Source organism: Zeugodacus cucurbitae, chromosome 6 (genome assembly GCF_028554725.1).
Source record: "Zeugodacus cucurbitae isolate PBARC_wt_2022May chromosome 6, idZeuCucr1.2, whole genome shotgun sequence".
NCBI classification, from domain to species: Eukaryota; Metazoa; Arthropoda; class Insecta; order Diptera; family Tephritidae; genus Zeugodacus; species Zeugodacus cucurbitae.
The window spans coordinates 1,211,880-1,239,568 of record NC_071671.1 but is presented as its reverse complement, the minus strand read 5'-3'; the positions used below and the strand labels follow the sequence as shown (position 1 = coordinate 1,239,568).

General features: G+C 41.3%; 1 protein-coding gene across 4 annotated transcripts in view; it reads right to left on the bottom strand.

The window, feature by feature from the left end:
* The window catches only part of LOC105213350 (pneumococcal serine-rich repeat protein), a 289,615-nt gene that overhangs the window by 162,455 nt on the left and 99,471 nt on the right, over positions 1–27,689 (bottom strand). The window lies entirely within an intron of this gene.

The following is a 27,689-nucleotide window of genomic DNA, read 5'->3' as shown; positions in this document are numbered from 1 at the left end:
CTCATCACTAATCGCCAATTTCCAGGAAGCGCGCAACTCAACGCTACTGTGTAAATGCATACAAATTGAGATCCTTAAATTTCACTTCCCGCATTGAGTTTCGTGGCAAAACGACGAAAGAAGCATGCTGCTTGCTGCTTAGCTGGCGCATCAACGTCGTCTGCTTATTTACAAAATAAATCAATCAATTTGCATTTCCCGCTTGCTTCTTGCTGGTTGCTGGAAGCGAAAGCAGCAGCTAAATACAAATAAGTAAACAAAATGGATTTGCATTATGCAGCGGAGTAAAGCTGCTCGCTGGTACCCCTTGCAGCGACTCGGACTGCTTGCAGCTAATTTGCATCCAAACGAAGCAGACACAGACAGGCAGGCAGGCAGCTGGGCAGCAACAAAATTTAGACAGTTGTCAGCAGTGAAGACCCTAGACAACTCCACTCCGAACCGGGTCCGTCCGCTAAGCCAGTGGAGTAGCGGGACTGCGATCAACAGTCGAAATGGCAAATGAAATCGATTTGTGGATTATTTCATTACACATAGCACAATGAATGCCAACAACAACAACAACAATACTTTATTGTAATAACAACAACACATTGGCAGTGTCAGCAACATAAGTTGACAAAGCCAACATCAAGCGCATAACTGGTCAACTGCCAGCAACCATCAGCCAAACTGCCAACTGCCATCTGCTTAAGCATGCCGCCGGCTCCTGCGCCTCCGCGTCGGCTCCACAAATCGCCAGCTCGGTTGCTCAACTCAGCTCGTTAATGCCAAAAAACTCATTTGAATTTTAGTTTTCATTTAATTTAATTCAATTTAATTTAATTCGTTTTCATTTTGCTGCCTCTTCCCAGTTTCTGCTGCACCGCTGTGGTCTCTCCGCGTTTTGTTTGTATTTTGTTGATGTTGATTTTCGTATTCCATCCGTTCGGTTATTGTTGGTTTTGGCCCTTTTTTCTGCTTAGCTGATTTTTCATTAGTTTTTTCGCCTTAAGTTGGACATCGATAAGCGCGAATTCGCTAACTTTAGGAAGGCACTGGATGGATGGCTCGACAGATGGGCGGTTGGCTCATCGGTTGCATTCGATGAATTTGCAAATGACAGTCACATTGATGGCTGCCTGCTTGTAGGTAAGGTTGCTGAAGAGCAATGACTTACAACATGCTAATGTGCTGGTTGCGACAATTTAGGTGGCAGTTGCTGGCAACTTCTGATGTTTATGCTTGTAATAAGGCTTATAATGAAGAATGCGGCTTTTCGAACTCAACAAAAGTATTGACGGCCTCTATATAAATGGCACTACGTAAGTTAATTAAAGCTTGCTGGATTGACTTCATTTACGTCGAGAATACTGGCTATTTTAGTATATGTTAGCCACTCGTTCTCTGGGTTTCATGAGAAATCATGATCTACAGTCATTACAGAATATACAAAGGAAAGTCAATTGTACTTCTGAGAAATCTAAGACGCAAGACAGTTAAAGTAAAGAGTAAAGCTTTGAAGAGCGGCAAAGCAAGGTGGGTTCTGTAACGATTTCGTGGTACTGATAAGTACCGGGGATGAACAGATGTTAAGGTACTTTACTAGAGACCATGTTTATCGAGCTCTTGTCTAAGAAAGTACCTTGTCAGACCTTGGAGCAAGCCAAAGTAACAGGAATCTGTAGTGAAATACTGGGAACTGGTTCTGTCCTCGAAAGTACTTTAAATTTGGAATAGTCTAGATGTTTTACCGAAACAAAGAGCATTGGAAAGGAGATTGGGATCGTTGGCACATAGGAACTAGTTTTCTATACGAACAATCTTACGTAAAATTCAACGACCATAACTTTTTCCCCCAATCAGAGATCGCTAGAACAACGAAGAAGAAGGCGAAAAGTATTTTACACATAGAAGATCCATATACATATGTGTACTCTGTGCTTCGTCAACTCCTTCAACTTTCCATGTCGTTTGAGTAAATTTATTTAAACCTTAAACTGAAATTAACCTTTAACCTATTTATGCACTAGTACTAGCATATATATAATATATAGTTCCAACAACAACAACCAACAGTGATAATTGCAGTAACGAGTCGAGCTGAGGTGATGATGATGATGGCAATAAAGAGCGCGGACATTATTTGCTAAAAGAGTCAAGTAATGCGCGCACACTTACCGTTATATTGCATTATGTAGTGCAATGTGTATGTGTGTCTGTGAGCACGGAAGTGCCTAAGTGCTGACGAAAATACCAAAGGACACGACCGCGAACTGCAAATTCAACTCTGCGCTGTAACTAACACAACGCGGCACTTGTTGTTGTTGCTGTTGGTGTTGCAAGTGTTACAGGTGCAAAATAGCAGGTCAGATGCAAAGTATCCGTGGCAGCAACAGCAGCGTCCGTTTGCACGGTGCACAGTCCGCTGCACTCCTCGCCTCGCTTGGCTGCTTCGTGGGTCGCCTCCTTTCGTCGTCATTATGCAGCAGCGAGGACATCGTCTTATTTGCACGAATTTCATTTTAGAAAATTAACAGCAATTAAAGTGAGTAAAGCGAGTGAGTCGGTGCGGCGGTCGGAAGGGCAAACGGGGGCGCACGAGAATAAGTGTATTGCCAACGGATGCGAAACATCCGGTTCGATGGCAAAGCAAAAAGACGCTGCCACTCGCCGCCGAAAGATTAGTGTACGCTGCTATGTGTGAGGATGGTCTGCATCCCTGCAACTGCCACTCAACTGCAGTGGCTTTTGTGGCATGCAACTTCCGTTACGCTGTCGAAGCGCATATGCGTGCTTCTCTGCCAAGTCACCCAAACACATAGCTATCACCTCTGCGCTCACTATCACTGACTAATATCGCTTCCACATGCTGCCTACCTGTACTATCATCTTGGTCTGCAGCCTTGCCTCATCGTCTAGGAGCAGTGCTTTGCAAATTAGCTGCCATTTGGTCGTGCGACTGCACCCAGCTTCTTCGCCACAATTCGAAGCAATTCGTCAAATCACAGCTCCACAGCAAGCATTTGCCGTTGCCTCGGCGCGCTGCACCAGGTCAGCATTGGTGGCAATTAGGCAGCGTTTGCCGCCGCCGCAGGACAACACACATTGCTTGTCAAGAAATGTTCTTGGGAACTTACAAATTTGTTGGCTGCTTGCGAGGCACCTTTGGCTTGTCGCTGTTAATAACTGAAGGTGACTCCAGGACTTCCGAACCAACACGACTGGTCATGATGTGGCAATGAGGTTGCAAGCACCAAGTTTGCAGTAGTGGCGCCAGCGTCGGCAGCAGCAGGTCGTCCTCGTGCGAGTGTTGCTAATTGCGCTGATGTACTTTGATGTAGTATACCCGCTGCCGCTCTGACCTGTGACCTCCACCACTTGCTGCCGCTGCAACATCATCAGCGACATTTGCACTTGCAATTTATGCGAAAATTTAATAAGTAAGGCAGCGAGCAACACCCAATTAGCGGAGCGTCGAAAGGACACCACTAACGAGGTGCCATGCCGTTGCTGTTGCTGCTGTGAAAAGCGGGTCAAGTTTTAATGCAGTTAATTCGCAAGGAAAATAGCTCGCAGCTGCACATAATAAGGCACAGTTTATGAATTATTTTGTTGGCTCTCACGGAAATGAGTGCTTCTCATTTCAATTAGCCACTTGTCTGTTAATATCAAGGTTTTCCGCGGTTGCACGCCTGAAAGTATGCAACGGCATACCATTATCTAATTAAACTGTGTGCATACTAGTGCAGGAGTCGTTGCCAATGTGTGCTGTCTTCGCTTTTCTACTCGTGTAAGTAAGGCAAACGTGACTAGCATATGAATTTTATTGGAGGGAAGACATAATTATATAGACGAAGTTACCTCTAGTTAACCCACATACTAAATTGTGGAAGGTCGTTGTTGTTGACATATAAAATAAGTTAAATTTAAAGTAAAAAATCTCATAATATAACATTCTTCACATTCATATTTTTATATGGTATTAAGATGGGTACTAAGTTATCTATAATGAGATTTCAATGTTCCGATCCAATAAACCTTCCGCATACCTGACATTTTTACGTTACTTTCCCTACATAAACCCATAAGCTCTAAGTACTTTCTGTTTTAGCCCTTCCAAACTCTTCAAAACTACACTTAACTCTTTCCTATCTTGTCCCAGCTTGTCTATAGTTACCAAATGGTATACAGTACGACAGATCGACCTATAAGCTTTAGAATTGAGAGGATTTAGAGGATAAGAAAGAGTGAACGTGCGGCAAAAAGGATTTTCAGAAATTTATGGAATATAATAGATATATATATATAACATTTGGACCCAATTAATGTGTTTTTAGAAGTTGGGTTTTCAATACAATTTTTTCGGAATTGGTCTTCTAAAATATATGACTTGATTTATACTCAGCTTGGTTTGCCATTTCATAATGGACAGATTTCAAACTATAAAGCAACGGATTTATTTCTGATATACGGCCCCGATTGCTGCAAAAAGTTATCGAAAATTGAGGCCAGCTCTCGGTTGGAATTGATTCGAGCCAGCTGCGACGGTCACTTGGCCTTTATCTTTATGTCTAAAAAACACATTTTATTAATAACGATGACATTCTTTTAAACTACAATACTATTATTTAAGCATTCAAGTATCAATAACGATAAACATAATGCTTCCAATAACTTTTTTTTTCACTTCCCCCTTTCACGGTCCACCCATTTATTTCCGTAATTTTTGATTCTCATTACTACAAGAACTCTCAATATATAAAAAACCTTTGCCTGTATGTGCTGTAAATTCCTATCTGCTCAGGGCGACGCGCTCTTTAATTTATTGCGTCTGTCGATGATTATTTTCTATTCGTTTTTTGGCGATTTAACATTTTAAAAAATTCGACTTCCTTCGACCAACCACCCACGGGGGCACAGACACAAAACCCCCACGCACACATACTCCTGCCTTCATCTTAAACCACACGCTCCCACGCGAGTGTGTATATAAAGCGAAGTGCCAAATTCAACCGCACACCAATGCGCGCGGAGCAATTCGAATTGCCAACAACCACCCGTCTCACCCCCAATGAGTGCCCAGCGTTCAGCTGGTCAAACAGCAAGCGTTCGAGTATTTTTTTTTTTTGTTATTTTCTTATTATGTGCTATTGGCAGCGAGCGAAAATAGAAAAAATGCGTCATAGAGTTTTTCGCGTTTTGTGATTTCCCGTTTTTATTCCAGCTGCACACACGCATACACACACACATACTCGCAACGAAGACACGCCGTCCGTGGAGCGAATAGGAGAATGACCACAAAATACGCGATTTTTTCTTGTTTGCACACAAACGCAAACAAACAAGCCACCACACACGCACATCCACACTTCCACAACAACAAAAACTCCAAAACGCTTTGCTGTTGCCGTCAACATTTGGTTGAGGAAATGGAAGTTTTGTTGTTGTTGATGCTACTGTTGTTGGGCGCATATGCCACGCACACATGTACGAGTTTGCATGTGCGCGCTCGTGAGCCGCATTGTTTTTCCTTAATTAATGTTTAATCAGCAGCGCCAGGCGGAGAAGGCGGCGACTGAAAAATAAGCAGCGAAGCAGCGCAAGCCGCAAAAAAACGACACATTCCCGAAGCAGTTGGACCAGAATGACCAGCGCGAAATCGTCCTGACGCTAGTCGCGCGCAACAACAACAACTCAGCACCACCACCGCACACCAACAGCAGCCGAGCGCACGCCACACAAACTGACTTGTGTGCGGACACACGTGAATGGTCACATGCGGCAGTGCGACGCTGGGTGTTGGAGTGGGGCAGGGTGTTGCACCGCTCGGCAAAAAGTTGGCCAGAATAACAAAATACAAAGCGAAGAGTACCCAAAAAAAATCCATGTACCTCTCTCTATGTGCAGAAGATAAAGGCGTCGCAGGAAGGAGTAGACGACGAGTTCAAGTAACGGGAGGCGGGCAAGGAGAATCGCGAAAATTGGAAGCTACGCTTTTGGTCAGCCAAAAAATATATCAAAAATAGAAAACAAGAAACACAGAGTACTAGAGCAGCTGTAATAACAACAACAATATGCATATACGTGCTTTGCAGGTAGAGGCACTCACGCACATCTCCATACAAACACAAAGACATGGCGAACAAGTGTATTTTGGCAAAACAAAAAAATCACAAAATTTCGCGAATTGTATGCGGATGGCGGTATGACAAAGCAGCGCAACGAAATTGAGAAAAAAATAGCACAAGAAACACATGTCATAACATAAACGAAATATATTTTTCGACTGCCGCTGATGGCTGCGAAGGCAACAGTGCGGGGTTGTCAACATGAAGTAGGCACAATTGGTGCTATTCAGAGAAGAATCTACAGTTACCGAGATATGTATTGAAGATCGATGTGAAGATGGCTTCGATTAAATATCATAGACAGGATGTTTTTATAGACATATGGTATATTAGTCTCTCTTTAATGCAATTTTAAGCCAACAAGATTTCCAAAAATTTCAAGACTAATACAAATTTTATTTCATTGTTCATACTAAGTGGGTCCCAAGAATTAAAATCACTTTTTATTTTGTTATATGAGAGTTTTGAACCTCAGATACATCGAGGGTTAGATACACTCGACTACTACAGCCGTTCTTTGGACTTCGAGTATATATTTCTTATTATTTTCGAAGCACTTTGTTTAAAATTTGGAGCTCAGCAACTGTTATATCATATTTGAGCGTGAAATTTTGCAAATTTTCTGCCTAAACATTCTTCAAACCCCACAACTTTCAAGTACATAATTACTGCTTAACTAAATTTTGCAGTAAAATATTTCAAATACAAAGTCTCTCTCCCACATACCCACATGCAGAGACACACACTCTCACATATTTATCGAGAGCACACAAAACATTTACACTTCGCTGCTTAATTTTAGTTTGCATGTCATTATATTGAATGCAAATGGCTTTGAAAGTTGCTCGAACTCCTAAATGTATGCTACACATATAGCTCTGGTGTAATGCTAGCCACCCGCCGTCGCTGCGTAGCACTTGTTTGTCTTTCTTGTTCATTTGCCGGCTCAGAAGTTCCTTCAACTCGTGCAGACGCTCACGAACAGAGCACGCTGGAGCTTTATTAGATTGTATTAGATACCAACATATTTACCAATACATGCACACAAAGGTGCAGCAGTGTAGCTACACCAACAACACCAACCAACAAATGTAGAATGAATATTTGACTGCGTCTCAGCGGCAGAATGTCCTTTAACTGAATTAACTTGTTTCCTACGTTTTCACAAACACACACGCACACACACACGAGAAGGAATTGGCCTGCGAAGCCTCACCTCACATTCTACTGCTGCCGGGCATCCCTACTCCTTGCGCTGGCAAACAACGGCGCTGCTTGGCATTTATTCGCCTGTCAGACTTGCGTGAATTTGTGTTTGTAAATTTTGAATTTTCCTAATTCCAAATGAGTCAGTTGCATTGTTCTGCTGTTCGTCGTGCCCCCCATCACTCCTCACCCGCACACACACAACTGTCGCCTAACAAAGCTAACGGCTGTCTGTCTGTCTCTTAAGCCTTTCTACTTCATTGTTGCAGTTTCGAACCCACTCTCCAGCCCAAACACAAGCAAAGACAAGTAAATGCACTCACACACCCACACACACACTTACTTACAACAACATCAATACTGCACTCACCTAAACACGCTGCGGTCACTCGGTGCGTCTGTGTGCGATGCTAATTTTCGGTAAGAAGCCAAGCCAAGCAACCCAACAACAATGACAGCAGCCAAATTATAGAACACACACACAGGCAAACATATGTGCGGCGCTAGACAAAAGCGTAGATTTCGGTAATGAAGGGGGGATCTTAGTGCTCACTCCGTTGCCGCTTCGCTTCCCCGCCACATTAGTGTTGCTGGTGTAAGACAAGCGCGCTGCAAAGGAGCGAGTGATGGGGCGGTGTGTTGTGCACATATGCCGAACGGGCGGGGTTATGTTAATGTCGAAAACTTAAGCAGACAAGTCAAAGCTGGCCGAACATCGTCCTTCTCGTCCGTTGGTCCGTCTGTCGGTGCCGGTTGCTGCACAGATCAATGCGTAAGACTGCTTTAGCAGTTCGCTGGGAGAGGGACTGGGGGACAGTGTTAAGCAGTCGTTGTAGCTTGTCAGCTGAATATGTGCCGTTATGTGAGTGTATGCTGCTGGTGCGAATTTATAATTTGGTTGCATTGTAGAGTGCTTTTGCTTTAATAATCACTGGAGTATAATGATAATAAGTGGACTTGGGCGGCAAACAATGCGATTTTATGGATTGGTATATACATAAGTATGTTAGTGTAGTACATACTCGAATTTCTATGTGCATATAGGAGTTTATAATTGCAAGAGACAGGGTAGAGATTTACTTTCCAAAAGGCGTGGCGAGTGTTCTAGGAACTCAGAGTGAAGTATCAAAGAGAGGAAAATTATATGTTAGATTAGGTTAAGTCATGGTGCAGATCTCCTCTACTGCAGAGAATCTCACTATATATAACTCTGAACTATCCTTTGTGGCACCCAAATACTCCTAAAGGATTATTTAAAAAGGAGATCAGATACGCACTAACTAACTCTGAGCGCACTGTCATCGAATCCCAGGGCAGTTTTGCCGCTGCCCTGTCGGCGTGAATACACACCTCCCTAAAGGAGGCCTCACTTGACCTCTACTTGAAAGACGTTACAATGGTCTGGCAGCCTAAAGCCGAAGTTGGGTAAGAGCTTCCGACAAAAGACTCCAAGGAAAATGTCACTTAGTCCAACTTCCTATATACATTGTGTAAGTCTTTCGGAGCAAAAGTTAAAGGCAAAGAACGGACCCATTCTTCTTCTTAACTGGCGTAGAAACCGCTTACGCGGTTATAGCCGAGTCCACAACAGTGCGCCACGCATCTCTGCTTTTGGCGGTTTGGCGCCAATTGGTAATACCAAGTGAAGACAGGTCCTTCTCCACCTGGTCCTTCCACCGGAGTGGAGGTCTCCCTCTTCCTCGGCTTCCACCAGCGGGTACTGCATCGAAAACTTTCAGAGCTGGGGCACTTTCATCCATTCGAACAACATGACCTAGCCAGCGTAGCCGCTGTCTTTTTATTCGCTGGACTATGTCTATGTCGTCGAACAACACATACAGCTCATCATTCCATCTTCTGCGGTATTCGCCGTTGCCAATGTTTAAGGGACCGTAAATCTTCCGCAAAACCTTTCTCTCGAAAACTCCTAGTGCCGTCTCATCGGATGTTGACACCGTCCACGCTTCTGCACCATAAAGTAGGACGGGAATGATGAGGGACTTGTAGAGTTTAGTTTTTGTTCGTCGAGAGAGGACTTTACTTTTCAATTGCCTACTCAGTCCATAGTAGCACCTGTTGGCAAGAGTGATTCTGCGTTGGATTTCAAGGCTGACATTATTATCGGTGTTAATGTTGGTTCCTAGGTATACGAAATTATCTACAACTTCAAAGTTATGACTGTCAACAGTGACGTGGGAGCCAAGACGCGAATGCGCTGACTGTTTGTTTGATGACAGGAGATATTTCGTCTTGTCCTCGTTCACCACCAGACCCATTCGCTTCGCTTCCTTATCCAGGCGGGAAAAAGCAGAACTAACGGCGCGGGTGTTGTTTCCGATGATATCAATATCATCGGCGTACGCCAGGAGCTGTACACTCTTGTAGAAGATTGTACCCTCTCTATTTAGTTCTGCAGCTCGTATTATTTTTTCCAGCAATAGATTGAAGAAGTCGCACGATAGTGAGTCACCTTGTCTGAAACCTCGTTTGGTATCGAACGGCTCGGAGAGGTCCTTCCCGATCCTGACGGAGCTTTTGGTGTTGCTCAACGTCAACTTACACAGCCGTATTAGTTTTGCGGGGATACCAAATTCAGACATCGCGGCATAAAGGCAGCTCCTTTTCGTGCTGTCGAAAGCAGCTTTAAAGTCGACAAATAGATGGTGTGTGTCGATCCTTTTTTCACGGGTCTTCTCCAAGATTTGGCGCATGGTGAATATCTGGTCAGTTGTTGATTTTCCAGGTCTAAAGCCACACTGATAAGGTCCAATCAGTTTGTTGACGGTGGGCTTTAGTCTTTCACACAGTACGCTCGATAGAACCTTATAAGCGATGTTAAGGAGGCTTATCCCACGATAGTTGGCGCAGATTGTGGGGTCTCCCTTTTTGTGGATTGGGCAGAGTACACTGAGATTCCAATCGTCGGGCATGCTTTCTTCCGACCATATTTCGCAAAGAAGCTGATGCATGCACCTTATCAGCTCTTCGCCGCCGTATTTGAATAGCTCGGCCGGCAATCCATCGGCCCCCGCCGCCTTGTTGTTCTTCAAGCGGGTAATTGCTATTCTAATTTCTTCACGGTCGGGCAATGGAACATCTGTTCCATCGTCGTCGATTGGGGAATCGGGTTCGCCATCTCCTGGTGTTGTACTTTCACTGCCATTCAGCAGGCTGGAGAAGTGTTCCCTCCACAAACACAGTATACTCTGGTCATCAACCACTAGATCACCGCTGGGGGTCCTACAGGAGTGTGCTCCGGTCTTGAAACCTTCAGTTAGTCGCCGGATCTTTTCGTAAAATTTTCGAGCATTACCCCTGTCGGCCAGCTTGTCAAGCTCTTCATACTCACGCATTTCTGCCTCTTTCTTTCTTTTTCTGCAAATGCGTCTCGCTTCCCTCTTCAGCTCTCGGTATCTTTCCCATCCCGCTCGTGTTGCGGTCGATCGCAACATTGCGAGGTAGGCAGTCTGTTTTCTCTCCACTGCGAGACGACAATCCTCATCATACCAGCTGTTTTTTTGGCTTTTCCGAAAGCCAATGGTTTCGGTTGCAGCTGTACGTAAGGAGTTTGATATGCCGTCCCACAGCTCCCTTATACCGAGATGCTGATGAGTGCTCTCAGAGAGCAGGAGTGCAAGTCGAGTAGAAAATCGTTCGGCTGTCGGTTGTGATTGCAGCTTCTCGATGTCGAACCTTCCTTGTGTTTGTTGACGTGTGCGCTTTTCTACACAGAGGCGGGTGCGTATCTTAGCTGCTACAAGATAGTGGTCCGAGTCGATGTTGGGACCACGAAGCGTACGCACATCAAAAACACTGGAGACATGTCGTCCATCTATCACAACATGATCGATCTGGTTGCGAGTGATTCGATCCGGGGACAGCCAAGTAGCTTGATGGATTTTCTTATGCTGGAATCTAGTGCTACAGATGACCATATTTCGGGCCCCGGCGAAGTCGATCAGCCTCAGACCGTTTGGTGATGTTTCGTCATGGAGGCTGAATTTTCCGACTGTTGTGCCAAAGACACCTTCTTTACCCACCCTAGCGTTGAAATCGCCAAGCACGATTTTGACATCGTGGCGGGGGCAGCGCTCATAGGTACGTTCTAGGCGCTCATAGAAGGTATCTTTGGTCACATCGTCCTTCTCTTCCGTCGGGGCGTGGGCGCAAATCAGCGATATGTTGAAGAACCTCGCTTTGATGCGGATTGTGGCTAGACGTTCATCCACCGGAGTGAATGCCAGGACTCGACGACGGAGTCTCTCTCCCACCACGAATCCCACACCGAATTTGCGCTCCTTTATATGGCCGCTGTAGTAGATGTCACAAGGACCCACCTTCTTCCGTCCTTGTCCCGTCCATCGCATTTCTTGGATTGCGGTGATGTCAGCCTTTACTCTTACGAGGACATCAACCAGCTGGGCAGAGGCACCTTCCCAATTAAGGGTCCGGACATTCCAGGTGCATGCCCTTAAATCATAGTCCTTTATACGTTTGCCGTGGTCGTCATCAAAAGGGGGGTTTCTCATCCGAGGCCTGTGTTTCTTATTCACTGGTTATTCGTTTTTATGTGGTGGGTCCCAAGCCCTACGCACAACCGCATAAGCGGGATTCGCCTTCTCACTTTAGCTCGGACCCATTGCCTTCTGCAAAATGACGTCGGACCTTTGATTTAGATTTATGTGTCATTCCGAACAAATATAGCTCGAATTGAGTAGTCTTTAACATATCCTCCTCTAACATTTATAGATTTGTAAACGGTTCGCACTGCTTATTCGAAGCATTGACCTAACCTTACATTAGTAAATGTTCAATATTGCCTTAATTATAATTGAGAGACCGCTTCATTCTATACAAAACATGCAAGCTACAATGAAAGCTTTTGATAACTGTATGTATATATGTATATAGACGAGTATATGTAAATACCTAGCAACAACCTTAATTATTTGGTCTAAGAGCTTCGAACGCTGCATTATAATCAACATTTATGCAAACTTACCACACATTGAAACTAGAAACATATTTACGCACATTTAGATAAATATCTGGGCGTATAAGAACACCTAGCAAATTTACTCAGCAGTGACCAGAAAGTTGGTGTCTCTCGTCGCTTGCAAATGCGAAATGCTCAAGCAAATTTATCGAAATGTCCAAACAGATTTTAGATTTTACACCCCAAAAGTACTGCAAAACGCATGGAACCTAATGTGCCAAGCGGCGACGACCTACTAGTAGAATATTTGCATACATAAATACCGTTATTGGGTACGAAGTCTGCCGCTGCCCTCAAGGAAACGCCGCAGCTGGACATGAGCAAACACACAGACAGACAGACAGAGTACCAAATATGTGTGCTAGTCAAACGCTGCTGGCAACTTACTCGACGTCTGTGCACAACAAGCGCCAGCGTGTCTTCGGCAGAGCCACGGGGCCACTGCCAGTAGAGGCTTGAGTGCGAGCATTTTGGACTCTTAATTTAAATGCAAATGAGATTCATTTGACAACGACACCAAGCATGGCATGGCCAAGTGTGCAGATGAAATCAGTGGGGCAAGTGAGGGGAGTGAGGTAAGTAGTGGGACAAGTGTTGAGGCTACGCTAACTGCACACTTTATGCGTTCAAATTTAGATGAAAGAGCTGCTTGCATATGAATTAATATATTTATGTCGGCCCAAAATCACACACACACGCACTTGTATAAATAACTTAGAGGGACTTGCGAGGAGAGAACCAAGTGACGGAAAAACTGAAGGGCAGCAAAGCTTCATGTTTTGCTTTGATTTAACAATGGCCCTTCTTCTAAACGCATTGATATCCACATTAGATGGCAATAATTAGGAGGAAACAGTTAGCTGTCTAAGTGAAGACAACATTTATTTAATGGAACTTCAAATCCATTCCTTTGACTTGCACTCTAAGCCAACTTCGGTTCCTAAACCTCGGAAGTATGTTAGTCTTCTGCTGATCAGACAGCTGCATCGGATATCTGGAGACAACTACTGAATTATTATGAAGAGTTTTCCAAGGTTCGAAGATCGGAAGTTTCCTTTAGACCAAAATAAGCTCAGCCTTATAGAAAAATGGCCGGCAGTTCCGTCTCAACAGATCGATGAACCAATATGTACGGACTCATTATAAGCAAACTACTTGGAGCTATCGACTCATCAGCGCGCATCAGTCTTGTGCCCGACGCCGAACACAATGTATTTGTTGATATTCTAATTAAACTGCCGAAATTCAAATTATGAATATGCAAACTAAAAATGCCAGAAACACACCGAAGTGATGGCGACTGCGACGGTGACGGCGCTGCTTGAGACTGGAATGAATGAATAAAATGGAAATGTTGGACTGAAATTATTTGGACTGACAAATATGGCGAACAATGCCGCCGGGGGGACACCACCACAACGGGTAGAAGGATGGAAACCAAATACAACAAGCAAATTAGACTGGCAGAGAAGATAATTTGTGCAGCAATCAGGCCTCAGCCGGAGACAAAAAGTATTGAGAGTACAAAAGTGGCAGCAAGTAGAAGCGTAGAAGTGGAAGCAGGAATGAACGAAAAAGGATGCGAATAAGTGAAATAGATGAGGAAGTATGGTTGACAATGCGAAACAGGAAATGCAAAACAATACAATACCAAACAACAACAACAAATGCAGCAAACTTAACAAAACTATGTAGATTTGCGTGGAGCGTGGAGCATGAGAGCAAAAGTGAAATGGCGAGGCGAGGCGACAGCATGAAGAACGTCGAAGAAGGCGACCGCTGGTGGGCCGCTCGGTTGGTTGATGGCGGGAGACTGAGTGCGGTGCATGTGTCGTAGAGCACAATGAACTCGAAAATTTTAGTTTTAACTTAACATAGCAACAACAACAACAGCAGCAGCAATGGCAAATCAATGTTGTAAGCTGAGACCAGCAGAAGACAGCAACAATAACAACAACAATAATTTGTGCTGCTAATTCATTTATGCATCAAAACTAAAGTGGAAATGCGCAGGACAAGCTGGCCAAACACAAACACACACACGCACAGAGCTAAGTGAGTAGAGTATGTCGTCTTCTAAGCTACAACTACAAAATACATACACCAACACACACTTACACATTAACTGTCGCACAGCATGCAAATGTGCCGTTGTCCTTGCTGTGTGCAAAATATTCAAATGTTAATTAAAATAGTAATAATTAAAGTTTAAAGCTTGATTGTATGATAGCGCACAAGTGCAGTGCATCCAAATACACAAATATGTATTTATCGAGACATACATACACACGCTGTATATATATATTGATATGTAACGGTAAACTCGAGCATTTTTGCACACTAAATTAACACTCGTTTGTAGGTGTGTGTGTGTGGCTCAGTGATTTATTATATAAAGTCATTTAAGTATGCAATTGGTCCACACACATACACAGTCCTCGGCTAAATTAGAGTCGAAAGAGAAGGTGGTTTCAAGTATATAAGTGTTTATACTGCCGTGTGTGGTATTAAAATTGTGTATTCCAAATACTTACATTGTATATAAGCAATTGTCAGGCAGCAAGTTCTTGAAGATTGCTTAGGACATCCTTTCACCGCGCCTAAAATTATGCATACATACATTTATTACTAAAGTACTTGGTTCCATAAAACACAATTTTTGGGTCAGAAATGGATAGATTATTGCTCAAAATGTGTCTCAAAGTGGCTCGCCACCTGATATGACATGTTTCTTGAAAGTTGTAGAAGCCTACAACTTGTGTTCTTCCGTTCTCTTAATTTCGGTACTGGAATCTTTATTATTAGATCCTTAGAACTCAGACTTGGAATCAAAAAGTATTCTAAAATATTGAATTTCTTCAGTAGGAAGTAGAAATATGATATCAAGTAGCAGGCAGTACAGAAAAGAGTCCATCAAGCGACCCAAAAAGAAAGTGTTGGTGTCAAATATAGAGGTTATGTCGAAGCATACTGAGATTTTTAACCAAAAATCATACTTATGTAATATTTAAAGATAGTAGGGGATGCGAATAAGTGATCTAATCAAGTTTCAAGCCTCAACAAGTTGCATAAAAGCTTAGCTTTTACGCAACTTGAAGATTCCTATAAGCTTTAGAGCGCTATAAAAGCGCCACTAGGCGTTTGCAAATAGTTTTACCACAACAGGGATAGACTAACTAACGATAGATATTAATATTATAATTTGTGCTGATTGCCTGCATACAAATATATATACAATCACACACACACACATACTCCCAAAGAAGTAGGAAGCTCGCATACCAAGACACATTTTCAATATAAAGGATAACAAATGATAATCGTAATGGACGAAAATGCATTGTTGTACAGCCCGCAATGCATGCATAACGTAAACCAAATAACAACAACAACAACTTAGCAACAGCATAGCAACAACGAGGTGGCAAACGTTAACGACAAGTCAGCAAAATGCCTCGGCACTTACGCAGGTGAATATGCATTTATGCATGCATGCACTTAATTTCAACACATACACATACAGGCGCAACAACAACAAATGCTTAGCAATTGCATTTGCTGCACCTACACAGCCTCAACTCACCTCATCAACAGCAACAACAACAACAACTGTACGGCGCCAGGTTTGTTTTGCGTGGCAAATAACTTGAGATTGTTTGCTTTGTCTCGGAACGGGCTGATTACCCAGCTAAGCGGGCGGGCAACACAGAGGTGTTGGCGTCGACGTCAGCATCGGCGGCGGTGGGTTCGTTGCAGCCGAATCTTCTCAAAGGATCGAGTTACATTTATAATTAGAAACTAAAGTGCACTTAAATACATGCATGCTCGTCTATTAAATATGTATACAAAACATATAAGCGCATACAATCACACACACAGACACTTGTATATAGAGTTAAATGCATTTGTATCTGCTTAGAGGCTGGCTTGTATGCAAATGGGCAATAAATGAGTGAAGCCTGCGAGCTGACAGGATAATTGATAGATATTTATATGTTAACATACATACGCACACACACTCACACGCGTATTAACCACAAATGCAACTAAATGTGCAACAACAACACACACATATGCACAAGGACCTGTATCGTAGGCCTAGTATATTTGCAAATAGATTATTTATTATATACATACTTATGTTTGTATTGTCCACATATGTACGCTTATGTACTTTTAGGGCGTGTTCTATGTACAACAACAAACACATGGCACATACACGGCCATTTCGTATATAATATTTAATAATAAATGCTTAGTCATGACTTCGCCAGCAATCGTCTTCATTTACATGCACACACACAAGCATATTCTCCAGCTGAAGAAACACACACACACATGCGCACGCTGTGCACGAGAAGAAGCAAGACTTATAGGCCAATAATTGGTTGGTGCGTCCAGCCGCCATATCTCAAAGCGTATATATTTGACTTACGCACGCATTTCGGCCTTTGTTTGTGTTAATTGAAGCAAATTCTTAGTAATTTCCAGCTTGTCTGCAGCATTTCTTTTCTGCTTTATGCTTAAAGATGTTTGTGTTGTAATTGTTGCACAAACTAAAATTCACATATGTATATCGAAGTACTCGAGTACATTTAAAGCATCAAAATTCCGAGGCAAAAATTCGAATTGAGTGCTAAGCTGTGATTTAATGAAAAGCAAAATACACGCAGTTATTAAAATTGCTTTCAACTGACTAATTACAAGAGTGGAAGAAATAGTCTTAATTTGAGATAATTAAAATGCAAAAGCGAAGCCTACTCATGGAGATTTGAAACGAAATAAAATGTTAATAAAATACATATATTTTTTTTTTTGAAAAATTTAGTTTTCTTTGTAATAATAGGGTTGCTTAGGTGAAGATTTTTCCAATTTTTGTATTTCTTCTTAACATATTGTTGCATAAACTCTTTAAAAAGTCATTTCTTACACTGAAGACTCCTTCTTTCCTCTAAATTTCTCAACAAAGCGTCACTTCTTTACTTAAAAAAAAAAACAGAAAATAATTGTTGTTATTGTGGCAGAAGCTTCAAATAGTAAATTCCTTAACAGAGAAACCCCTCATTGACACAAATTTAGTCCACAAAACGATATAAATCAACCAAGTAGCTATTAAGACGCCTTAGTATGTAGGTATGTGATTGGCGTTGAAACCGTTTGGCCGATTATATCCGAATCGATGATAGCGCGCCACTTCTCTCTTTCCTTTGCAGTTCGGCGCCAGTTGGAGTTCCCAAGTGTAACCAGGTCGCTCTCCACTTGCTCCCTCCAACGGTGTGGAGGCCTTCGCCTTCCTCCGGCTGGTACTGCATCGAACACTTTCAGACGCCTTAGTCCTAATTTTAAATAATCAAAAGCTTCAGCTTGAAATCGGCTTTAAGCTTGGTTATTATTAACGATCTCGTCTTTGGACTTCTAATCTGACTTGAACTTGTACAAGTTCAGTAAACTACTTATTGATGCCCAATAAGTATTGTTGCATTACCTTACCGCTGAAGGTAGTACTGTTGCGAGTAATTATAGAGCCCAATAGTACTTCTTAATATTTTTAAGTGAATTCTCAAGGTAAATATTTTCAACTTTATACAGCATTTCTATGTTATGACTTAAAAAATTTTGCTATATTCAGTAATCAATGAATTTACATAACATATTTATGTATTCCTTCCTTAAAATAAATAGCATGCGCTAAAAATTTTGATAAAAAAAATATCATGCGATAAATTTTTTATTATAAATTAACACATCAAATAATTGGCATGAAACAGAAATTTATTAAAATTTCACTAACTCAATGTATTATGGAAAAAATTATAAAATGTATCATGCAATAAAATTATTTGTAGTAAGATTAGCAATGAAGAATTAATGGACAAATCAAAAAAACGTAAATTAAACTCAATTAAATAAATTGAGCAGTAAATCTCTCATACCAAGACAATTAAGTGTTGCAATTTTATATACAAAATATCTCTCGAATCTTCTTGTTTCGTGCAACATAATCCATTTACGTGTAATTATGACATTTCGCATTTAAACATTTTTAATTTCCTGCTTAAAATTACTTTTTAATGAAGGTTAATCAAAATGTATGCGACCAAAAACATATACACATGGACTCGAGTACACTGGCTGTGTATGTGCGGATTTTAATGAAAATGAGTGAAAATGTACGCATAGTGCGTGAGTGTCCTTTTTGATTTACACCATAGACGAAGTGGCAAATATTCGCCCAAAAATACGCCAGCAATTGAAGGGTGTTTGCTGCCGCAAATCAAGCGGAAGTTAATTAATTTTATAATAAAGTGGAAAATTATTGCAAATTTTAATAAAACAAGGTAAATTGCACGAAAAAGCATGCGAGTGAGTGTCATGAGGGATGGATGTACTCCATTAATACTCTTTATTAGATTTTAAATCAGAAAATTTTCGAATAAAATGTACTGAGCTGTGAGATCTAATTTTAAATTTTAATATTTTTAGAAACAAATATGAGATCTTGATTCAGAAAGCTCACTCAAAAACCTTAATTCACCACAATTCCTCTTTCGAAATAAAGCTTTCAACGACTTGAGCTTTAAAGCGCTACATTTAATCCGCACACCACTAAGTCGCACCTAATGAAATTCCTTGTCGCTAAATTGCTTGCATAAGCCTGTCGCAATTAATTTCCATGCAAAGTGGGCATATTGTCTTTGACATTGAGGCTATTGAAATTACAATATTATTATTTTATTAGCGAGTAGTTGCTAAGTTTGTGTATATTACCAATTATGTGCGTAGCTCACTCTCTGCATGTGTTTGTGTGTGAATCTATGGATGTGTTTTGAGTCCTTGTGCAAGTCCTTTGGAAATTTCTAATTTCAACACGAAATTTCTCAATAATAAATGCAATTATGCGCTTGCAACATGGCTACATGCCACGAAGAGCGCTCTCACCACCTGCGCGCCCGAGTCTTGCGACATTGAAGGCTTTCTTGCCGAGTGCACACACACACACACACGCCGATGCCTCGGCGCAGCTTTTGTGGGCGCTTTTGTGTTTGAAAATTAATTTTACGCCAAAGCAGAAATAATAACATTGCATTAGACGGAGCAGGGGATGGGGAAGAAGAGGAAGAGAGGAAAGAAGGAGAATATTAGAATCTATAAACGCACAGTGGTGTGGGTGGACGAATAGTTGCAAGATACAATAGTGAGGTTACCTCACTCTCATGTTGCAATGCAACGCCAACAATAACTACACTAACAACAACAACAACAATTAAATGTCTCATATGCGCGCAACACTTGTTTCAAGACAGGAAATTTACATATAACGCCTGAAAATAGACTTCTATCAGCCATCAAAGACACACACCCGCTGAGCACTTATTTACATGGTAAATTTAATTTATTGGAAAATTAGCAGCAATCTGACGCAACAAAGTACGCAGCTGACGCTGTTGCAATTACAAAGTCATGCCAAAGTCAGCACTTGAACGCATTAAGTTTTGCACATTCTTCACTTGTGGCAAGTAGCAAGTGCCATATCGCCGCCATCGCAGTCAAGTAAATAAGCGAAAATTCGCATTGTTCCAACTTTGAATGAATGCCATTCCGCGACATGCACTCAAGCAATATATCAAATAAAAAATGCTAATGTCCCTACAATGTTGCGCGCGCGAAGCGGAGGCATGCAACACCAGCAGCACGCCGACAACACACCAATGCTTGCAAGTAGGTGATTATCGCGCACTTTTTGAATTTTAATTTTATTTATTAGCCATTTAATTACGCTACTAATTATGGTATGCAATAAAGCTAGCCGTAAGCCTCGAGCTGTTGTGCTTCTCTTTCCTTCACGCCGCCGCCAGCAGAGCAAAGCAAACGGCGCTGCAATTATTCCATTAACATTGTGCGATTCACTAAAATAAATTTCCAAATATGTTAATATTCGCATTTTAGTTATGTGCAACAACAACAACGACAACAACATTGTTGCCGCAGCTGCGTGTGGAATGCCCCATCATTGCATGCCAATTCTTCGCTTGTTGCAACAAAAAGAACTTTCTGAATTGATACACTCTTGCATGCCACTAATTAGTTGCAACTCTTTAAATGTGCAACAATAAAGTGAGAAATTGAAAGCGAATGTTGCAAGCTGAGCCACACGCACAGACAATAATTTTCGGTTATGCCATGTCTTTATTGCTATTTATGTTCTTTTGTATGTGGAGAAGAAGAGAGAGGTTTGAAGCGAAATAATAGTAATATAGTAAATAAGTTATGACAACTGTTCCATGAAGCGGAATGGCTAGAAGAATACTAATCATAAATCCAGTGATGTCTTCTTCGTACAAAAGTGGTGTCAATATTCACGTCTGGAGCTCTAAAAAAGTCTAAAATCTTGTCGAAGTCACTCCAACTTTCTTCAAAACATATGTCACTGAGATCTGGCAAAAATCTGAGAACACGTTTCATAACCTCAAATTTCTAATACTTGGATGGTTTGTTTGAATACCTTCACAGCTGACGAAAGATATACACTCCAGAGGTAGCCTCAGATCGTCTCCAATTCGACGATTTAAGTTGATTAAGATGATTTAAGTTTTGAGGTCTTAAAAGTACCCAAAATCGGGATCACTTCCTTCCATATTTCTATCAATTTCATCTTCTCGTTTATTGCAAGGTTTTAATTTCTTTGGGATCTTAAAATTAGATATTCGGCAAACCAAATGAATTGGCCAGTTTAGATATTAACCGCCTTAACAGATTTGTATCGGGCTCGAAGTGCTTTGTCGAAGGTCTGTGTTATCTATATTTAGAAGTTTGAGGCATAACAAAGGAGGCGATTTTAACACCGAAAGAAGTCTGGAAATCACGGTTTTCATGACGAGTATTGAAGTCGTCAGGTCAGTATTTGTATATCCTCAGATGAGTTGACTATGGAGAAAAGTTCATTCAAATAATTTTTGCTTCGCCTTGCTACTTTTTTAGGTATATCATATATCTCTAAGTTGCGAGACCTATAAATCGTTTGTTTTCGATGATAGAACTCATGAAATTGTAAAGGTTTTCCGACCATCACGATTTCTTTCGATATGAAAGTGGTCGAATTGTCTACCTCCCTACCGAAAGAAAAATCTAAGTAGGGGTCTTGAAATGTAATACTACTTCCGTTCCAGATTTCAGAACTAAGTTGAACCTGTATCGAGATGCATTCATTTAACGACTTCAAACCCAGTTATCGTGGCTTTTCATATTTATTAGTTGCTTGAAAAAGATTTTCTAAGAAATTTCGCTCACAGATGTTATAGATAAGAGCAAGAGAGACTAGTTACTACCGTATTGAATCGATTAAAATCAAACTTTTCGCGACAAAAAATTATACCATTTGAAGACATTTCATAAAACTAAAGAAATTCTTTCAAATCGCAAATAGCATTCGCAGAGCCATTTCCAGCGAATTGCCGGATAACGATGCCCCAAATGGCAAATCAGCATACTCATTACCACATGCCAAGCAGCAACGGCCAACAAAGTTGCTAAGTCTTTTGGAGAGCCAACAAGCTCGCGCTGCGGACGGCTAACGGCTGACCAGTTTTGCGGGCCGCAGACGTCAGGTGACCAATGTGGACGCATTAATTCGCCAAACGTTAATGACCACTTTGCATGTGCGCGCTGCATAATTTATGCCAACGTTATACCGTTGCCTAAGCCACAGCCAAAGCCAAGCAAGCGAAGACAGAGTTGCACTGTTTGGGGACGTCAACTGATAAGACCAACAACAAAACACCTTGTAACATTGTGAGCAAAGATGATGTGCGGAGCTACAGAAAGCAAACAACAACAAGAACAACAGCGCTGGTTAACTGCAAGCATTAATGACGTCATCATTTATGTATGCGAAGCGCCTGAGAGCAACCGAAGGAGAAATTACAAGAGCAATATAGGCGTCCAAAAAAGGGGAAAACTGAACGAAAATCTGGAGAAACTATCTTCTTGGTTTCTTTCATTCCTTTTTGCTTGTCGAACTCAAAGCAGCGCGAGAGCATTGTTGTGGCGAAGCTGAGCGCATAAGTTGCCACTTAAGTTGGGCGCTCTACTCACAAAGGGGTCGTTGCATCTGCTTAACTGAGCAAAGACGATATGCAAACAGGATTGAACACATTAGCCGAGAGTGGGAGTCTTTTGTGATTAATGGAGCACGGAGTTGGAGTTGAAAGTAAGGCAAATTGGTGGAGGTCACCTGGAGGAAGTTGTCAAAACTGGTTCCGACGTGGATTTGTACAATGAATGCGCCTTCACACATATAAACAAGTGCAGATGAAGACGTGCGTGAGTTATGAATGCAGTGGGATAGGTCATGGGAGAGCTGTTAATTGAATGAGTCCATCACGCGAAATTGCGATGCGTTGTAACTGTGGAATGTGTGATTGGAATGTTAAAAGAGAATGTGAAAATAAATGCTAAGAATAACCCAAAATCTAAAAATAAATATGGTTATATCAAATTAATCGATTATTTTCTTCCTGAAGAATATCTACCTAGAACTGGTGATTTTACAAAAATGTTAAATCTACACAAAAAGATAGCCACTTTCAGCGCCGACTAAAGGCTTACTGCTAATCCTGTCGGAAAAGATTTCATCCAGCTGAACCTCAGTGATGAGGACGGATGTTAGATTTGGCCTTGATCTTGGTGGACTACATTTCGAGTCCTGATTTATCAGAAGAAAAAAAATCCACTCGGGAAGGTGTAAAGAAGACATCACAAACATCTTAAGCAACTTTTTCGGAGTTCGCAATATTATTCCGTAAGTCGTACCTCTGGACTTAGCTAGCTCCGGCCTTAGCTGGGTCCAGTCAGCGATATAAAATACATGATCTTATATTCCAAGGATGCTGTTATATTCTCAGGAGTGTTAGGTGGCGAAAGTCCTTCCAAAATAATTGACCTTTCAGAATTATCTATTTTCGATTAAAGTTCGAGTCCTCAAAGCTCGAATTCCCAGTTCGGATTCCGAAAATGTGTGTAAACCTTGACGGTAGAGCGGATCTTTTTTTTCGCTAGATACATCTGTCTTAAAATTGGGCTTATCCATTCACTTCTATAAACTTCGTTCCAGCATTTCCGCTGAATTGATTATCCGCAACCCCAGTGGCGACTTCTGAAGCAATGATACCCTTATGTCGGCCTGCATTAACATCTTTTACTAGTTCTTCACTTAAAATCTCAACTGAAATTATTCCAGTAATAGCGACAGCAGGAACAAGGTAAAAACAGTGACAACAACAACAACAAATCAGTAAAGGAGGAGTACAGGCAGCACTTGAGACTTAGCCTCATTGACCAAACGCATTCAATGAACATCAAATGTGAATTAGTGCAATGACGACAGCGACAGCAAAGGTAACAGCAACAACGACAACAACAACATTAACGACTAAACAGTCTTAGCGCAGTGAACAAATAAATAGAAGGAGGCAAAAGGAAGGTGTTGCCAGCCAACAAATGAACGTCAGTCGAACTACGATTTTAGCATGACTGCTGGAAGCCCAAGCGCTTGCATTGACGATGCGATGCTGCGCTGATTGTTGTTGTTGCCACTGTTGTTTAGCTCCAGCTCCTTTCTATTGAACTCGAATGGACTTATTGAAGACATAAGAAGTGCCTGCAGGCAACGGCAAAGGAAGTGATATTGCCTGTGGCGCTGCAGCACCGTCCGCGCCCGCGCCATCAGCAATGCCAAAGTGGATGTCGATGCATGCATAATTTCCAAACATAATTTAATTTATAGGATGCGAATAGACGAAATGGCGGCAACAACTGAAACCACAATAGTTGTACTACTACTAAACCAACAACAATGGCAACAACATATAGTGTTGGAGACTTTGCAGCTGCGGAGTACGAAGACGCTACAAAGGAGTAATGTTCGAGTAAGTGGCGCAAAAGTGTTCGTAAGACGGCAGCAGCAGTGGCCAAGCAACAACAAAAACAACTACAAAACAGCAATAATAGCGCATTTGCATGAACAGACGGCGGAGTGGCGGGACGGCAGCTGCACGGTCGAAGGTGAAAAAATAGCCAGCTCATAGCAACCGTTTGGGCAAAAGCAAATCTTGCCGAGTCTTCGGCAGAGCTTTGCAATGGACTCCCTCACGGCAGCCCGCTTTTCAGGCAGCAGCATTTGCTTGGTTACTGAACTAACCGACCGTGAGTGAGGCGGGCGCACTCGCTTACGTGTGGTCTGTCAGCCCAAAGTGTGATGTTGTACTAAATGTCAGACACATGTGGAGCGCACACACGCGCACAGCCACACAAACTCACGCGTCAGTGTGTAAGCAGCAGACATTTGCATAAATGTGTAAGAAAAGCGTTGAGTGTAGACGCATGCCAAGCAAATGTTGGCGGCCCTTTTCCGAACTTCTGTTGCTTTCAAATTATTACAAGAAAAGCGCAACGAAATTTAATTGCAAACAACAAAACACACACAAACGCCAAGGTGTGTGTGTCTTCATGTCTATATATGCAAATAAATATGACTGTACATGGCAGGCGAATTCCTGACTGCCTCCAGACAGTGGGTGGCCTCGATGCTCTAGTATTTACCAGGCGAAGACATTACAAAGCCAGCTTTCAATTCGCCGTCAACACAAATTTGGTTTGCTAGCAAAATGTTAATGTCCACAATGCAAATGCCAAGATAATGAGTTTGCGTAAATGCGGTTCTGCGATGGAAGTGATTATTTGTATGTCTGTATATGAGTACATTCGATGCTGGTAGACTTCTTTAGGAGGGGTTCTTATCGCAGAACTTGGTCCTACTTGAATTTAACAGAATTTTTTAGGTTCGTATTTGATATTAGATAGAATTAGTTAGGGTTTCAGACCCCAAACTCTGTTAAGAAAGGAATATATCAACCCACCTTGAGTCGCTCTTCATAAGAATAAGTCGCGGATACAAATATTGAATTTTACATTACATAAAGTACAATCAATATGCAACAATTTATGTCACAAAAACCAACCGTCCAGTCTACTGACGCCAACTTGTCTGGTCCAACGTGTATTACTATTTGTTAAACTTGTACTATGAGTGTGATTGCTTGTAAACTATATACAAATAACAGCAATAACAGCATTTTTTCTTATCAATTACCTAAATGGAATTTTATATCCCAGCAATGAATAAACGCTCAAGCAAAAATTGAAAAAAAAAATCCACTTGTGGCAACATGTGCACTCTGATCTCTCTACTAAGCCACCGTCAACTGCACGTGCAACAAAAGCTCAGTGAAAGCTCCAGCGGTAGAGATGGAAGCTACTTCACACACACTTCTCTGCATCAATACTTGAGTTTCTACCTAAATACATTTGCAAGAGCATTTAAAATTACAATTTGTTAGTTTGTGTAACACTTGATAGTCACCATGATAGCGTGTCAATAGCTCAACGTACAGGATATTTGGAAAGGACATGGCAACTGAAGACACGTATTGAAATCGACTAACTGCAAAGGCTAATTTAAAGCAGGAAATTGGTGTCATACGCCGAGATGATACGGCGAGCAAAGGTTGATTTTATTTTTGCTATTATTTTTGTCACAAAGTGGCAATGTTGATGACGGAGATGCATACAAGTATATATAAAGTTATAATTTAGTGGGGAAATTAGTAAAATAGATTACACGTAGAGTGTCTAAGCTGTTCTACGAACTAACTGCGTTGTCTTTCAGTGTCTTTTTATACTCTCGCAACAAAAGTTGCTAAGAGAGTATTATAGTTTTGTTCACATAACGGTTGTTTGTAAGTCCTAAAACTAAACGAGTTAGATAAAAGGTTATATATACCAAAGTGATAAGGGTGACGAGTAAAGTTCAAATCCGAATGTCTGTCTGTCTGTCCGTCCGTGCAAGCTGTAACTTGAGTAACAATTGAGTTATCTTAATGAAACTTGGAACACGTGTTCCTTGGGACCTTAAGAAGGAAAATGGGCGGAAAATGGGCAGTGGTCCGACTGCCACGCTCACAAAAAAGCTATGAAAGTGAAATTTAGTACAAAGGATTGTTCTGAGAAGGGGCATATTTGGACGTAATTTTTTGGTAATGTGGGCGTGGCCCCGCCCCTGGTAAGTTTTTTGCATATATCTCGTACACTATTAAAGCTATATCAACGAAACTCTCAGGGGTCGTTTTTATCAGGCATCTCCTTATATAATCCAAAAATGGATAAAATCGGATTATACCCACGCCCACCTCCCATACAAAGGTTACGTTGAAAACTACTAAAAATGATTTAATTCAGTAAGGTAAAACACCAGGAACCTTAAATTTCAATATAAGGAAAGTACAGGAGGGCTCCACCCAAATTGGTATACAAAATTTTGAGTGGGCGTGGTTTCAATGAAATTCGGTTTGTAATATTTTCCTTGCATCCTAATGATATGTTGCCAAATCGTTTACTTTACAATATATAATGATAATATCTAGTGAAGATATCGAAACAGAACTTTGCAAAAATACTACATTTATAGTGGGGCATCGCCCTTCTGGAATCGTCGAAATCGGACCATAAATTCTCAAGGCCCCATATATCGAACATGAGGACCTCAGTGCTTCAATTTTTTTTCCGAAAAAATAGGTAAGTCCCTCAGATATTTTGAAGAAATTCGGGGGGAATATCTTTCTATTAAAAATATGTTTCCGTGCCAAAAATGAGTGAAATCGGGTCATAACGTCCCCTATCTCCCATATACTTAATATTAGGGTTTTCAAACTTTCAATGGACTTTATACCATATATATGTCGAATATGTGAGTCGAATGGTTTGTTATATTAATAAAATTAAAAAAATATATTGCGAGAGTATAAAATGTTCGGTGACACCCGAACTTAGCCGTTCCTTACTTGTTGTTATTATTTTTATCACAAACTGACAACATTGATGATGGGGATGCACACAGGTATAGAAATTTATAATTTAGTGGGGAAATTAATAAAATAGATTAAACTTAGAGTGTCTAAGGTGTCTCTACGAACCAACCGCGATGTGTTGTAGAGTCTTTTTCTAAAGAAATTTATAAATCTGAGGGGGAACAGGCTTAGTTCATCGAGAATAAGAATCGGTTCGCGTATATCACCTCTATTGAACCGATTTTAAACAGCCGAAACTCATTCTGATTTGAAATGCTCTCATACATGAATCCAGGGATACTCCAAAGAGCAGCAAAAATTCAACCAAAAATTCAGCAAATTTTCTAGATTGTCACAGTCATTTGAAAAGTTGTTCTGAGCATTACTCAAACAATTTTCAAAAATAAAAAAAATTAGTTAAAATATGTAACATCAAATAAAAAAATAATTACGAGTGTTTTTTTTTTGTTCGTTAAA